Source organism: Drosophila miranda, chromosome XR (assembly GCF_003369915.1).
Source record: "Drosophila miranda strain MSH22 chromosome XR, D.miranda_PacBio2.1, whole genome shotgun sequence".
Taxonomy (NCBI): Eukaryota; Metazoa; Arthropoda; class Insecta; order Diptera; family Drosophilidae; genus Drosophila; species Drosophila miranda.
The window spans coordinates 16,444,703-16,460,866 of NC_046674.1; the positions used below are offsets into that span (position 1 = coordinate 16,444,703).

Sequence of the window (16,164 nt, forward strand, 5' to 3'; positions counted from 1 at the left end):
ATAGAATTGAGGCCTTCAAAATGTTAAATTATTCTTTTTTTTCTAAATGTAGTTTTTTTATATTTAAAATCTGGTTTTTTTCTTACAGGTTTTTTCTTTTTTTAAACCTAATTTAAGTATCTTGCATCTGGTTTCATTTCTGTGATTGTCTCTGATTATTTTAATATTTTATTTAAAATATTTTAATTTTTTATTTTTAATCTATTTGTGAATTGAACCGACTTGTTATGATAGATTTGGGGCCTTAAGAATGTTAAATGATTTTTTTTTTTAAATATAAAATTCTAAAATTTCTAAAATCTGGTATTTTTTTACAGGTTTTTTTCTCTCTTTTTAACACTCTAAAATTTATCTTAAAAAAAACTCTGATTATTTTAATTTGTTAATTAATTTTGTATATTTTATTTTTGATCTATTTGTATTTATTTATATTTATTTTGTAATATAATAATAATTTTATTTATTTTATTTTTAATCTATAAAACACCACATTTCCACTGCAATATGATAGATTTGAGACCTTAAAAATGTTAAATCATTATTTCTTTTTCTAGGTGTAGTTTTTTTTTTTATTTTTAATATCTGTTATTTTTGTACAGGTTTTGTTGCCTTTTTTTACACCTAATTTAAGTATCTTACATCTGGTTGCATATCTGTGATAATTTTTATTTTAAAATGTATCTTAAAAAAAGTCTCTGTTTATTTCAACTTTTTAGTTCATTTTATTTTAAATATTTGTTGTTATTTTTAAAATCTGATTTTTATTACACGTGTTTTCTTTTTTTTTAAATCATTTTTATTCTGAAATTTATCCCAAAAAAAGACAACCCCTGATTATTTTGATTTTTTTTAGTTCATTTTATTTTAAATATTTTTTGTAATCTAAAAGATTACACTGTGAAGCAAACCCACGACTTATGATAGATTTGGGGCTTTATAAATGTTTAATAATTCTTTTTTTTCTAGGTGTAGTTTTTTTTTTATCTGTTAAATTTTTTATTTTTTTCTCTTAACTTAAGTTGTATTGAACTCTCTCTCCCCTATCACAGATTAGCGAGTTTTTCTATGTCCCGCTTTCTGCTTTCACTCCTTCTATAGATCATCTCTAATCTAACGAAAAAAAAAGAAAAAACAAAAATAATCGTCCGAACTTTGAGTAGAAATGTTTCATCCATTAAACATTGTTTTTTTTTTTGTGTGTCAAATAATTTGAACCTGACCTTCATGATGATTTCACAGCCTCTCATTTGTAGAGTTAGCTTGTAAAATGGTCTATTAAATATACATTAAAAAGCAGCCGTACACCCGTCCATACTCGTATATGGTACGTACGATCATGTCGTGGTTGAGTGCGGGGGCAGGCTTAAAAGTTTGCCAAAAAAAAAAAAAAACAGGCAGAGAGAGACCCCAAGGCGAATGCGACTGCCTTGAACAGCCAAACACACACAACAAAAAAAAAAAAAGAAGCTCTACAACGAGAAAAAAAAAGAGTGACTAATTTTGTTGGTCCAATGATTGATGGCAGTCCCCACTCCGCTGCTCCACCGTCCCGCTCTCTTTCCGTTGATTAAGCTTGCTTAGTGGACGAATAGATGGAAACATTTGAGCTATTTTCTGTGGGTTTTTCGATCCTGCAGGTAATCCTAAAGAGTGGCCAGAATGTAGCCCAAGAAGTGGCCGCTTGGCTGCTGGAACACCTGGCCTCCGGGCCACAAGCTTTTGAGCTTTTGAGTGCAATGTTTTTGGGGGGGTGGAGGGGAGGGGGGATGCATAAGCAGATCACGTTCCGTACACTGTGTTTTGTGGCGTGTCTTTGGCTTGACAGGTTTCTCGACTGGTTTTCGGCATTGTACGGGTATCTGTCCGTTTCTGTGCGAACATGTCAAGGTATCTCATCGCATCGCATCGCATCGCATCGCATCCTCATTATGCACACACACAGATACACACACAAGCACAGCCATAAATCATAATTGTTTGAATCAGACATTTTTTGTTGTCAATCTTCTGGCAGTAGCGTCATAATTTATAATCAATTTGCCTTTAAAAAAAAAATTAAAAAAAATAACTAACTCTCTTGTCGCCGCCGCCATATACTCGTACATACATATATGTATATTATCTTATACATATATTTATTAAATTCGTTTTTATATATAATTCTTTTTAGTTTTTTTTTTTTGGTTTTCTTCCTTTTGCTGTCTTTATAGACATTTCAATGAATAATGTTTTCGTTTGTTGGCGAATTTATTTCGCTGTTTTCTGTTGTTGTTGTTGTTGTCTGTTTGCTATATTTCTTGGCTGTTCAAATTCAATTTTTTGTTGTTTTTTTTTTGCTTTTTGTTGAAGTGTTCATTTTGTTGTCATGTTGTTTCTATGCGCCTCGCTGAAGTGATTTAGTGCGTTCATATTGCCAACAAAATCTTCCGGTTATATTTTAGGATGGGGGCACATCCATACACACACACAGAAAGCAGCGGAGTGGAGCCAGAGTGGGAGGGGGGGCGACTATTGGAAAAGAGTTAAGAGCTTCAGCTGAAAAAAGAAAAGTGAGGAAATAGGAATGAAAAATTATATGGCAAATAAGTTTTAGTCTCAAATTCGATGGTATTCTTGATTCCGAATGAATATTTCGCACTTATTCGATCGTAAAACTATAGAAGATCTTCTGAATCCCATTCTTTGGCTGTTCTACTTCTGCCACCAACTGTTGAGGGCCTTCCCCCGTAAAGATCTCCATAAACTTTTGCTTCTTTGAATACCTGGCTTTCACCCTGGAAATCCCCAGGGAAATTCTCTTTCGCTGGCAGGCCTTACCTCATCTCGAATCCCACACTAGAACCCCTCCTAGTGCCCCACTGTTACCAGGTGCCGTAAGCTCCCTGCTTACCAAAATTAGCCAACGCCAGTCATAAATTAAACGAAACCCACCAACAAATCGAATGAATAAAAGACAAAAACAAATACACAATCGCAAGTGTTGCTATTTTATTAATTTCTTTTCTTGAAATATTTGTTTGTGAAATGTCTTTATAGTCGAGTGTTATCTGATTGAACAATTAATTAGTATGGATTTCCACACCCCTCCTCCCCCCCTTCCCCTCCTCGCCGCCTACTTAGTCACATTTTGCGCTGGCTTTTTTTGGTTTTTTAACATAGATAAGGATCTAAAGCCTTCAACTTGAAATTAATTCGAAATTTTTCAATATTAAAATTGTGAACATCTCTCTATTTTTTTTTTTTGTTTTTTGTGGGGGGGGTGCGATGATGCGGACAGCAGGCAGTATATCAGCGACGAGAATTTTTCCAGACACGTGTCTAGAAAGAAACTAAGAAAATATATATATATAGAACAAAAATATACAAAAATTTGAAAATCGAAAAAAAAAAACTGGAAACTGGAAACATTAAGTCATCGATTGCTCTCTGTTTCGTTGTGTTATACTGCTAAGTGGTCCAACAACTTGTCAATTTGATATCAAATTAAATACTCAACAAAAATGCTAATGAATGAGGGTTTTTGTAGGGGAAAATTGTAGGGCACAGAGCTGTTTGTGGGCAGAGTGCCACATAAGAAAATATAATGAGGCAACCAACAAAAAAGCCAAAAAAAAAAAAACTCTAAAGGAAAGAATAAACAACAAACATGGTAGTAGGCGCAAAAAAAAGAAACTATAGAAAAAAGACCAAAATTTTCGTTAGGTGTGGCATTTCAAATGGTTCGACGCCTCTCAAAAGCGTTTGCCGCTTGGCTGGCTCCCCCCTCTGGCCCTCTGGCCCCTTTGGAGGAGGAGAGTCTCTCCATCTCCATCTCAGACTTCAACTTAAGGAAAGACTTGGATTATGAACGACTGAAATATGCAAATTTATCTACAAGTCTCCTCCACATATGAGAGGCCCCTCGTTTTATAGAAATTTATACAGCATATATACAATATATATATTCTGTGTGTGTGTGTGTGTGTGTGTTTTTTGTTGCTGTTGAATTTGCATAAAAAGGGTTGAGTAGCTGAAGATTAACTGGCAAACGACAACAACTGCAGAGAGGGTGAGACAGGGGGTGGCAGGGGGGCAGGAGGGGACCATTAACTTATCTTCAAAATACAAATCCAACGAAAGTATTAATTATTAATGGTAGAATTAATTATACAAAAGAAACAAAAACAACGGCGATAAGAACTGTAAATGTGTTTTTTTTTTTTAAATTTGAGTATTTAAAATAAATGCCACAACTAATTATAATACAAGTTCCAAACGATGGAGGGATTACGGAAAAAGACAGATGATGGGGCGACAAGACACACGCCATAAAAGGCCAAAGGTCCCCAGAAAGCCAGAAAGACATCCAAGCAAGATCAAGGGCCAGAGGGGCTATCCCCTATCAGTGCCAGCCTCATTAAAACTAGAATGTATCTATCGTAGGCTTAATGGAGAACTCAAAGCTGCCCTTATGGGACAGAGCCAAGGCCCCAGCCACAAATGCCATTATGGATATTACTCTATAGATTGCAGATTAACGCTGGCCGATCACAGGAGAGGGGAATCTCGTCCAGACCACAGACATCGAGGGCCCACAGCCCTGCACACACACCTGTTGTTGTGCAGGACTTTACTTCCTGGTTCTGTCGCTCGGGGGTTCATTGGCATTTGAGCATTTGAGGAGTCACATGTGGCTCACGTCCTGCCTGGCGGTTCCTGCCGTCATCTGTGTGGGGGAGGGGGGGGGGCTCCTCTTCTCTCGTTTTGCCAGAGACAAAAGACGTTTGAGGTTGATGACCACCGGCCCATAGAGGTTGGCCGTTTTACAGTTGCTTGAACTAGTTGCGGCACGTGGCCAGAACCGAAAAAGGGGCGCAACTTGGCGAGTCTCTGGGCAGCTGGCCAGCTGGTCTCCTCCTCGTCGCTCGTTCATCGCTCGTTTGCCAAATCATAAAAATATTTATGTAAATTAATCATTTAAACGCAATCCATTGGAGACTCGATACTGGAGACTGGAGACCGGAGACTGTAGACTGGAGACTCTTCTGCTGCTTGGGAATGCTCAACACGCGCTCTCCTCGCCTTGCCAAATGGCCAAAAACCACACTACACTACAAAATACAAATTATGGCTCATGGGATTAGCATAAATTGTTGCCGGGGGGCTTTGAGGGCAGTGTTTTTATTTTCTTGCCTGTCTAACGTCTATCGTCTATGGTTTGTCGTCAGTTTGGCTGCCAATCCAACGGATTCGGATCGGTTCGGTGGCTTATATGGTCTCCGGCTCTGGCTCTGGCTCTGATAAGCTCTCCTTTTGGCCATGCCAAACATGGCCGGCAGCAGCACACACACACAGCACGCATTCCAGCCTCATATTTATGTCAAAATCCATCAAAGCTTATGTCCACCGTATCTATCGGTGGGGAGGGGGGGGACACCAAACAATGCCACGCAAATCCGACAGTGAAATAACTCAAAGAAATAAGAACAGATACATAGATACAAAGATACAATGTTGCGACTTAAGAACTGAACTCAAAAATTAATACATTTCAATGAATAACAAATGATTTAAATGATTTGTTTAGAGTGTCGTTCCGCTCTACAGCATACCCGCCTTTGTATGTGTGTGTGTGTGTGTGTGTAGGTGTGTAGGTGTGTGTGTGTGTGGGTTGTGGGGTGAAAAACTTGTTTCTAGATCGTGTGGCAACCAGCATTTCCTGCTGCCGCTGCCGCTGCCGCTGTAACGATCTTCGATGTGAGTCAACTTCCGACGTGACAAGAGTCAGGGCCCCACGGCATTCGCATACACACTAGAACTAACTTAATCGATTGCAAAAATTGTTTCTTGTAAATAATTTCCACGGTTGACGTCAGCGTTAATTGTACAACAAATCTATGGCACGACTCTACCTCCATCTCCATCTCCATCGCCGTCTCTGTCTCTGAATCACTCGCAAATGCACGTGGCTGATTTATTAGATTTTTGTATCTATCTATCTATCTATCTGTATTTTATCTGTATTCTGTATGTGGTATATGACCATAAATGAGAGAGCTATACCTTAAACCCATAGAAGGGTGCGGGTGCGGGTGCGGGGGCGGGTGGGGTGGGGGTTCTAACCTTTAGTTCTCCAGGCCTTGACCGCCGCCGAGAGTGCTGAGAGCCGTACGGAGACAACCCTCTTGATAATTAGCATATTTTGCACCGATATGGGTCAGCCTCGAGAACTGGGTTGGGTCTAGGGCTGGGGCCCCAGCCCCAGAACAGGGCGGGGGAGAGGTGCCACCGAGTGCCATATCAAATGAGATCATCCCACGGGGACGGGGTTCCTGCTCCGAATTACTGTTGATGGCATTTCCGTATGAATATCGAAAGATATAGGGCATGGAAAAAGGTGTTCTTTATGCTCTGGGAAGATCTACCTGTGGAGAAATCATAGATCGCTCAAGGCCCTTGAATTCCTCTCCATCTTGTATCTAACCATCGTTTATCAATCTATTTGGAAGCCCAGGCCCAAAAGGTGCCCCTATAGATACGTAGATACTGCGCTGAAACCTACAGTTTTGTTTGCCTTGTCCGCTCTGTCTATCGGAATCGTTGTCAGAGTGGTCCGAGTGTCCCCCCCCTCCACCCTCCCCTCCCCCATCGACGGCTTAGTCAGCAGTTTGGAGTCGTGTCAATGCGATTGGCATTTAACGAGCTTCATAGCTTATAGGGTTAACATTTTGGCATAAGTACATTTAGTACACACCCAGTTTCCAGCAGTTTTCCTACGGCTACGGCTGTGTGTGTGTGTGTGTGTGTGTGTGTGTATCTGTGTCGCCCATCTCTTGGCTGGGCCTGGGTCTGGGTCTGGGCCTGGGCTCACTGGCTATCCCCTGGCTATCGTATCTCTCACTATTGTGAGGTACTTGTCATTTAGTTTACTATTTACTGTCACGCTTTTGAGTGCCCCCCCTCTGCCCCTGTGCCCCCCCTGGTACTGGCGACTGTTTTCGGGGCTTGGCCAACATGGGAAGGGCCCCGCAACGGGAGAGGAGAGAGAGCGGGGGGCTTGGGTCTCTAAAACAGGCAGAGAATTCAACCATCAATCAATGCATAAATTAAGGCTTTCTGCCAAGAAAAGTTATACATCAACTGCTTCCATTTTCCACATAATTAAAAGCAAACAAAAGAACTTTTTTTAACCCAAAAAAAAGCATGGGATTTGTTTCGTTTTATTAACACAAATAATAACATTTTTCAATTCAGAGTTTTCGCTTTGTTTGTTTTTGTGCAAAAATACATACAAGTATTCCATAAATAATACATATATTTCTATAAATATAAATTACAACTTAAAATAAGTGTTTCATAACATTTCCATGAAAAAAATAAATAAATAAATACAAATATTGTGTGTGTTTGTTGGTAAAATGAAAATTGAAATATTTGTTTGCATCGCAAACAGTTTGTGCGCGTCTGCCACGCGTTTCTGGGGCGATTTGAGTGCGTTTTAAAACGCACTTGGTGTTTTAATGATGATTTTTTTGTTGTAGAATTATAGACATCTATCTGTAGGTTGTATCTGTATCTGTAGCCATGGAGATGGTTTCTTCTTTGAAAGTCTCGGAGGTTAGAGGTTTTCTTTAGTGGATTTCTCCTCCGCTTTCTCTGTTGATTTGCGTTTGTTTTTCTTGTCTTACCAAATCCCTAACATTATTATTTCCTGCCCAGCAATTGGCCAAAATGTACATTGTGGGGCCCCACATTTTCTGGCCATTGTTTGTCAAACATCCAGGCCTCGTCGTCTGCCACTCCTCCTGCCCCACGCCCCTGCTGCTGCTGCCGCCAACAGTGTCAGTTCCAGTTGTCCATTTTCCCCGTGGCCTGGGAGTCTGTTCTGTTCGGCTGGCGACAAAAACAGCGCGTCAAAAGCAAACATTTTGCGCGGCACAGTTTTGATTTATGAGCTGAAATTAAATTAACTGCAACAGAGGCAACAGTGGCAAAAGTGGCAGTGGCAGTCGGAGTCCAACAACTGTTGGAACCGAAAGGAATTTAAAGCGTTGAAATGAATAGAGAATACAGAATAATGCAATGTCCAAGACCTGAAATGCTGTCCCGCATGTGGCAGGCCGTTTGGGCCACTGACAAGAGGCAATGCTCGTCTGCAGCACATTTGTAGTGCCATAAGGAAACCCTTCGCTCCACTGGGCGCTCCACTCCACTCGGCGCTCCATTCGATTCCATTCCAGTCCATTCCACTCCCCATTTCGCACGATAAAGTAAATATATATTTAATTTTTGTTGTTCCCCTCTGCTCTCCTCTGAAGCTGCTGATAAAATTATCATTGTGGCGCGATGTGGTGTGTGTCAGGCGTTATTATTTTTTATATTCGCCCTCCGCTTATCGGCCATAGCAAAGAAATAAAAAATTGTATGCACTTCTTCTACTATCAGGCGCGGCCGCAACAACACCCATCCAGAGCGAGAGAGAGAGAGAGAGATAGAGAGAGAGAGAAGAGACCTCGGAATTGGTTTCGGTTCCACACAGTTTGGCATTTTCTGCAATGGCAGTACGCGAGTATATTGTATCTATATGGGTCTCCATATCTACTCCTCGCTGCAGATATCTCTTGTCCAGAGTGCGTGCGTGCCCGTGCCCGTGCCCCCCCCTCCCCCTGCAACAATTGGGGGATGTGGAAGGTCTGGCTGCTGTCCATGATGATGATGATTATAGAGGAGGTACGAGTAGGTTGTGTGCATCGAGCTGGCAGTTGTTTTCGGGCTTTCGTTTGTCTGCGGAATGTCAGATTGTTCCACGAAAAAGGCCCCAACAGTTGAAGGTCTTTCGGCTTTAAGAAGAATGCTCTTTCGAATGGTTTTCCCTGCTTCCATGGGGATACATTTCTAACCAAAACTGGTCCGAAAAACTCTAGAAATTAGCAGATCTTTTCAGGTACTTTTAGGTACTCTCTAAAATGTGGAATATTTGAGCCTATTTTGAGCCTTTCAGAAAGATGAAAAACATATCGTACTCTGGCCAGTAATTTCCAGATATATTTACGTTAGTTCTGGAATATCTTGTTAGTGGATAAATCATTTAGCTACCGATTATCCCAGCCTCTAACTTTGCCAATTAAAACCTCAGCCAATCGGAATCGCCATTTGCCATTCGAGAGAGGCCAATTACCAGAGCCCGTCCAAGGGTTAGGGTTTCAAATACACACACACACACACACACGCACACACAGATACACACACACAGATACAGATACGCTACGAGCGCTATCTGCACTTGTGGCAATTAATTGAAATTGATGTTTTAGTTAAGATTAGCGTTTAACATTCGTTAATTTATGACAAATACTCCTCAAGTGGCTCCGTGGCCCCTCGGCCCGTCCCCGTCCCCATTCCCAGGAACCCCATGCTTCCATATCTTATCGGGTAATGTATCTGTATCTGATGCTTGGCTTTTGGTCAGCTATTTATTTTTTTGTGTAAAAAAAAGGGCAATTCTCTTGGAAAAGTCGAACACGATAGCTGTAAAATTCTTCTTCGATTGCTGAGGCACGTAATTTCTGTATAAAAAAAAAAAACAACAAAGATTTCCCAACGTTGGCTACCGTTTCTCGCGCGTTTCTGGCGCGTTTTTGGCCGTTCGACGCGTTTCTGGCGCGTCTTTACTGCTTTTTAAACAGCACTTGATGAAAAAATATCACAAATAAAAAAATATCTCCGATTGGACATTTTTAACGATTCTCAAGGATTTTTTTTAGCCTTTATTTAGTCATTTAGGATATATACATGGATATTTCTCTTTCACTTTTATCAATTTTTGAGTGCAGCGTTTGCAGGCGTTTTAAAACGCCTTTTGTTTGTTTTTCGTTGTCTTTTGGTCTTCCAAGAGCACGGTATGAAGTTCCTACGAGTTTATAATATGAACGTAGGAACTCTATACCTCGCTGATGGCAAAAACCAGGTAAAAAAATACACACATCTTCTCCTCCCGCCCCCAAAAGGGACGGCGCGCAAAAAAAACTTGAAACGCGGCAGAAACAGCAAAAAAAAAAAGAAGAGAATATTTAAAAAAAAAACCACGCCACATACCAGCTTCAAAAATTCCAACTCTTTTTTTTTGTTGTTTTGTTGTTTTCGGGGAGACTTCTCGGCAGCAGCGGGGCCTGGCGCGGGGGGAACTCTAGCCGCGGGGCAACTCTAGATGATTGTTGATGATGATCGTTTGCGCCGCTGTCACCGTCTGCTGCCTTGTCAGCGTTTTCTCTGCGGTTTTTATTCTCTTCCTTTTTTCTTTTTATTTGTTTGTTTGTTGTAAGCGCGTTTTTTGCGCGATTTTATTGAATTGAAATAAATTTCATTTTCAAAAAAAAATATTTAAAAAAAATTTCCATGGAAATTATTTAATTTTCTTGTATTCTTTGGCTTTTCAAACTGATTTTAGAAAAAACAAAAAAAATATTTATTTTCGATTTTCCGTAAAGTTTATTTCATGTGATTTTTCAATTTTCCTTCGTTATGTTTGCTTTTTTTTTTTTGAACACGAAAATTGTTTTCCATTTAGCACAGGAAGGCGCAAATTTTAAAACAATTTGCAATTTACGAAATGTTTGTGTTGAAGTCACGCGAAGCACACGGAGCGTTTATAAACGCTAGTAGCGGCGCGCTGGAGCTAATTCAACGGACTAATTCAACGGACTTTTTTGAATTGAGAAGAAAATTCGACGAGCTGATGTTGTTGACGGTTCCGCGGCCGAGTTCAGTTTGTGAGATACATCGCTCAATGTGTGGAGATACATTTCGGTCGGCTACTGCATTCAGGTCTGCCCGACTCATGTTGCCGGCGAACATGTTGCCGGGCCACAGGCCAAGCGGGGCAGCCAATGCCAGCAGCGCATCCGAAGGTGGTGAAATCCACCCCGATTCTCAACATGCCGTGAATGTTGCCGGCGGCCTGGCAACATCCATGGCATATTGTTGATCGAACACGCTGAGGTGAGGCGCTTGGTGTCTGGAAATGTTGCTGGGCCGTTGTTTCTTGTGCTTGTGGCCGTGGTGGGTTTCGTTCGGTGGTGGGTTTTGTCGTTTTTGTGGCTTTGTCGCCCTGTCACCCGGCAGAGCGAGCGGTGAAAGCTGTTTCTGCCGCCCCGCTGCTCTGCTGACGCTCTTGCACTCTGCGTGGGCGCCGCTGCTGCTGCCGCTGCCGCTGCCGCGTTGCCAACTCAATTAATATCACAAACAAAAAAGTGGCTTTTAATTAATGAAACAATTAAAAAGTTGACCAAAAAACAAAAACAACAACAACAACAAAAAACGGATCATTTCAAGGCCAAAACAGCAACAACGCCTGCTCGTCGTCGGAGCAGCGAGGTTCGATGATCTGTTTACGGCGTGATGTATCTCTCAGATAGTATTGTATTTATCTAGTAAAGCGCGCTTTTGTTGTTGTTCTTTGCTGTGTATTTACCGTAAGACGACGACTGAAGGCCGTCTTTTGAAGAAGAGCAAAAGAAACACAAAAAAGAAGCGACGAAAAGCAGCAATAAACGGAGGGAAAGAACAAGATTCTCGGCAACACTGAAAGCAGGATAGGAAGAACAGCGAAAGAGCATGAAAAAAAAAACAGGAGAACAGAATAGAACCAGAAAATACCAGAAATCAAAGTGAACAAAGAAGGAAATGCAACTGAAAACAGAATCCGAGAGCAAAGAGAAATACAAGTTTACCATCCCCCCCCTCCCCCGTGCCCTAATAGTAGATCTTTGAAATATACACGTTTGAGGAGATCTCTGAGGGAACCATCCATCGATAAGACGGAATGAATTCTATTCGTTTCGTATTCGTATTCGTCATCGTTTCGCCCCAATGTCCATTTCTGTTTCTGATTAGAACTTTGGCGCGACAACCGACACATATTTGGCGTTGTTTTTATAGCTTGTCGTGTGATTAGTACCTGAAAACGCGCAACGATTGCCTGCTGCCCTGCCCTGCCCTCTTTCGTTGGCGATTTGTGGCACGTGCAGGGTCAAAAATCTACCAAAATGTTGAATATTTGATACCCTACTAAGATCTGAGGGTATGAGGGGGCACCCCCCGCCCCCTCCGCATCTGTGAGTGGATCTGTGCTGCACCTGATGGATCCCTTGGCATTCCGCAACTTGTTTATGCATCGCGTTGTTCATAAATAATCGCAAAGTGCAATCGAGTATCAAATTTGTGTTTATTTTGGGGCCATACGAAAGGCTCTTGACTCTGCTGGGGCTTTGTGTGGCTTTCCGCTTGAAAAAAGGCATCATAAAACGTTAACAATAACAAAAGGCGGCCAACAAAAGCGTCAGACAGGGACGGCAACAACCTGTTTCCAAGCAGCTTCTGCTTCTGCTTCTGCTTTTGTTAATGCTTTTTTTTTTTGTATTTTTTTCTCTCTCTCTCTCTCTCTCTCTGATTTTCGCTTGGTTGAGTTGCCATTTGATTTCGGTGCGTTTTTTGAAGGTCAACTTTTGGTTTATTTTTTTTGTGTGCTTTTTTTCATGCATTCTCTCTCTCTCTGTGTGTGTGTGTGTGTGTGTGTGTGTGTGGGGTTTAATGAGCCATTCGCATGGGAAGATGCTTAACGGTTTGAGCCCAGAATTGTATCTGCATACAAAACGTGTGTGTACCAGCCCGAGCGGATCGAAAAGTACAAAAACATGTCCAACAAATGCCGCAACAAGCAACAGAACAGGAAAATATTGAAACATGGCATGGGAAGGGCAGAAGATACAAATAATTTGCGGCCATAAGACCTAAGAAATACCCCTTACTTAAACGGTCTTAAAGATATGCTCTAAATCGCAAATAAAAGAGCTGAGCGTTGATTAGAAAGTGATGATTTTTGGTCAAAACCTATGCGATTTTAGCAAATTTTTGTGCACAGTTAGATACTGTATCTTTATACAATTGGGCCATGTTTCATGGCTCTATCTCTCTATACCTCCAAAGTACAGGGTATTTCAAAGTAAAAAAAAAAATACATACAGGAAAATTCATAAGAAAAATGTGTCAAAGACCAAAGACAAAGACAAATGCGGCATGTCCATGTCGGTACATGAGCAACGATTAGCGACAACAACAGAGCGATTTCTGCGCAGTCATAGCGCATTGATAGGCAGGAGAGGAGCTACAGCTTGGGGACGATGGACACAAGAAGAGGCGAAGATAAGAGAGGGACGGACGGACGGATGGATGACAAAGAGAGGCGATGATGCAATCGGCATTTAATTAACAAGCAACAAAGTTCTTGCTTTGGCTCGGTGTACCCGCCTTTTGTGGCAGGTTCTCTTGACCAAAAGCCAACGGACAGAGAGATGAACATAAATTTCAAATTTATGACTGCCACTTGAGAGCCACACAAACACACACACACACACACACACACACACACACACACACACGGAACGTACACCTTGACAGGGCCCATAGATTTATGGAGAGGTTCCCCCCACCCCCCACCACGACACATCAACAGTTTTTTTTTTCTTCAAAAATTATAATTTTTCCCTTCGTTTCATTCAAATAAATCTTCTTTTTTTTTGGGCCTACACCCATGCCACGCCCTGTAGCATGGGCTAGATATACATACATATTTCTACGGTTTATCCATGAATTTCAATGATATTTCTGTCTATAAATCAGTGGAAACCTAGCCCTGATTTGGTTATGGGGCGGGGGGCAGCGTTTTCAGCATTCATATTCATATTCACACTTGCCACGCATTCACCTTATCTTTCGCTGAAAGATGTGTGTCAGCAGCCCCACAACTTTTGGGGCTGCCTCGAAACTTTTTGGCACAGTTTTCTTCTTTTTTTTTTCTCCCCTGTCTGTGTGTGGTTTTTTTTTTTGTTTTTTGGGGTGCCGCCCGCCACACACGGCGACGCCTACAATCATGTGTGTGTGAAGGACAAACATGGCTGTCCTGAGAACCACCACAGGGCCAGGACCAGGACGCAGACATGTGGGAGAGAAAAGTTATGAACTACCCAGAAAACAACAAAAAGCGGAAAACGGAACAGGCACACACACACACGTACATACCAGTGGTTGAGTAAGAGTGAGTGAGAGAGAGAGAGAGCGGGGTGACTCTTGCTTTCGCTCTTCTTTCCTGTTGGTTTTTTTTTTTTTACTTATTGATTATTGTTTCGTGGAGAGCGTCATGAATCGGCTAAAATACGCGGAAAACTGGCTAGTTCCAAGAGTGATTAAGCCACAAAAGGGGGGTGGGGTGGGGTGGGCTGTACTAAGTCTCAATTCCAATGAATTCAATGCGAGAGAAAGGTTTTATAAGCTAATGGGAGGGGGAAAATCTTTGTGCCTGGAATGTAGAGAGCTACTAACTAAACTGAGGAGGTATTCTGCCTCTCTCTCTGCCCCGCCATGCGTGGCTGACTTTTCACATTGCGTGCCTACTTAACATTCAGATGTTTTGTTGGGGGGTTTGTTTCGCCTTCGCAGGGGAAATGTCTCATAAATATGATTTATAATAGAGAATACACACATACATATACACATATATACATATGTATATATATACATATATATATAGTATGTGCCTGTATATATTTCTAATTGCGTGTTTCGTGTAAATCCGATATAGAAAGAGGTTTTTTTTTCGCTTTGAAGAGGTGTCTCTCCGCCGCCACTCGAAATCGTGGAGCCCAAGTGCAGTATTAACAAAACTGCAAAGCCAACGTAAACACTTGCCACCAAAAAAAAGACCCCCCCCCCCCACCCCTTCTGCCCGGCAAGGCCCGCGCCCAATGGATTGTGGATCAATCGAGCATGTCAATCATACGACGGGGACGGACAAAAGGCAGATTGAAAATAAATTCATTTGTCAGAGAGCGGGGAGAAAAAAGGGGTTTGGTTTTGGTTTTGGTTTTGTTGCCTTTTGTCTTCTCCTCCACCTCCTCCTCCTCCTCCTCCTCCTCTGCCGCTGCCGCTGCCGCTGCTGTGTTTGCTTTGCAATTGAAAGTCAATTGAGCAGAGTTTTTGGAGGTATGGCATGGTTTTTTTTTGGGGGGGAGGGGGTTGGCTCTGAGGCTGCTTCCTTTGAGTCTGAGTCTGGGGTTCCGTTTCGTTTCGTTTCGTTTCGTTCCTTCATGTAAATGCAAATTCACGCAGTGCCTGGCGGCGGCCACAAGGCAACAGCTGCCCCAACCCTTTGGCTGCTGCTGCTGCTGCATTTCCCTCTTCCTTTTGTTGCTGTCATGCATTTTAGCAATTTGCAAATTTACAAGTTCTACATATGAGCGAAAGAGAGGGGGATAGAGGGGGATAGAGAGAGAGAGAAGGAGAAGCGCGTGCATGTTTAATATCAAATTATGAAGCGGCTTTTACCCTCTTCCGCTTTGGAGGCAGGGGCCGTGCCACATCTCTGGCAGCGCGATTTGTGATTGTGCAGTGCACTCCTCTATCCCTCCCTCCCCCTCCCTCCTTCTCTGTGAAGTGCCTTGGCAACATTTGTATGCAAATTGCTTTTGGCGAGTGCATGTGCAACATGTTGCCTTTGTGCCTGCCTTCCTCCAGTCTTCCTGCCGCCTGCCGCCTGCTGCCTGCTGCCTGCCTCCGGCTCTCTGTCTGACTTCCATTTGGTTTCGACTGCCTGCAAATAAAGAACGCATTGAGTTTTTATTAGTTTTTGATGATGCTCATAAAACGACGCGACGGCCAAACGATGATAAAAATCAGTTTGCTAAGTAAAGTGAGGCATTTACAGAGAGAGAGAGAGAGAGAGAGGGAAAGAGAGAGAGAGCGGGTCGGGTGTGGTTCGCTCTGTGAGGGGGGCGGGGGACGGGGGTTCTGGGCTGTGCCACAAGAGGAAGAGTTGAATTGATTGTTCAAATGTAAGCGTTGCTAAAATGCAATAAAAATAAAGTGAGGCAAACTGCTGAGCCGCTGCTCCACCTCCTTGTTGCCCCTTGCCACCAGCCTCCTGCCTCCTGCCGCCTGCCCCTTGCCTCTTGCCATTTGATGGCGTTGACAAGTGGCGTGGATGCAGATGCGGGGATTTTATTGGCTCTGGGGAGTTTATCTTTTGTGAGTCGATGAACCTGTAGCCTTGTGTGTGTGTGTGTGTGTATCGCCGGGCCCAATACCTGGCAGGGGGCCTCGCTGGTCTTCCCGGTTCAAAGCCAACTGACCCCC

At 42.3% G+C, this 16,164-nt stretch overlaps 1 long non-coding RNA gene across 3 annotated transcripts in view; it reads right to left on the reverse strand.

Moving 5' to 3' along the window:
* Nucleotides 1–2,325: 2,325 nt before the first annotated feature.
* The window catches only part of LOC108152818, a 46,591-nt gene continuing 32,752 nt past the window's right edge, over nt 2,326–16,164 (reverse strand). The window contains exons 3-4 of one of the 3 annotated variants that reach the window (XR_004471410.1): nt 10,075–15,622; nt 2,326–3,329 (exon numbers count right to left, since the gene is read on the reverse strand). This is a non-coding gene — a long non-coding RNA (uncharacterized LOC108152818). Of the gene's footprint in view, nt 3,330–7,218; nt 8,003–8,072; nt 15,623–16,164 lie in introns of those variants that run through there. The other 2 variants (XR_004471409.1, XR_004471408.1) reach the window with 2 other exon arrangements.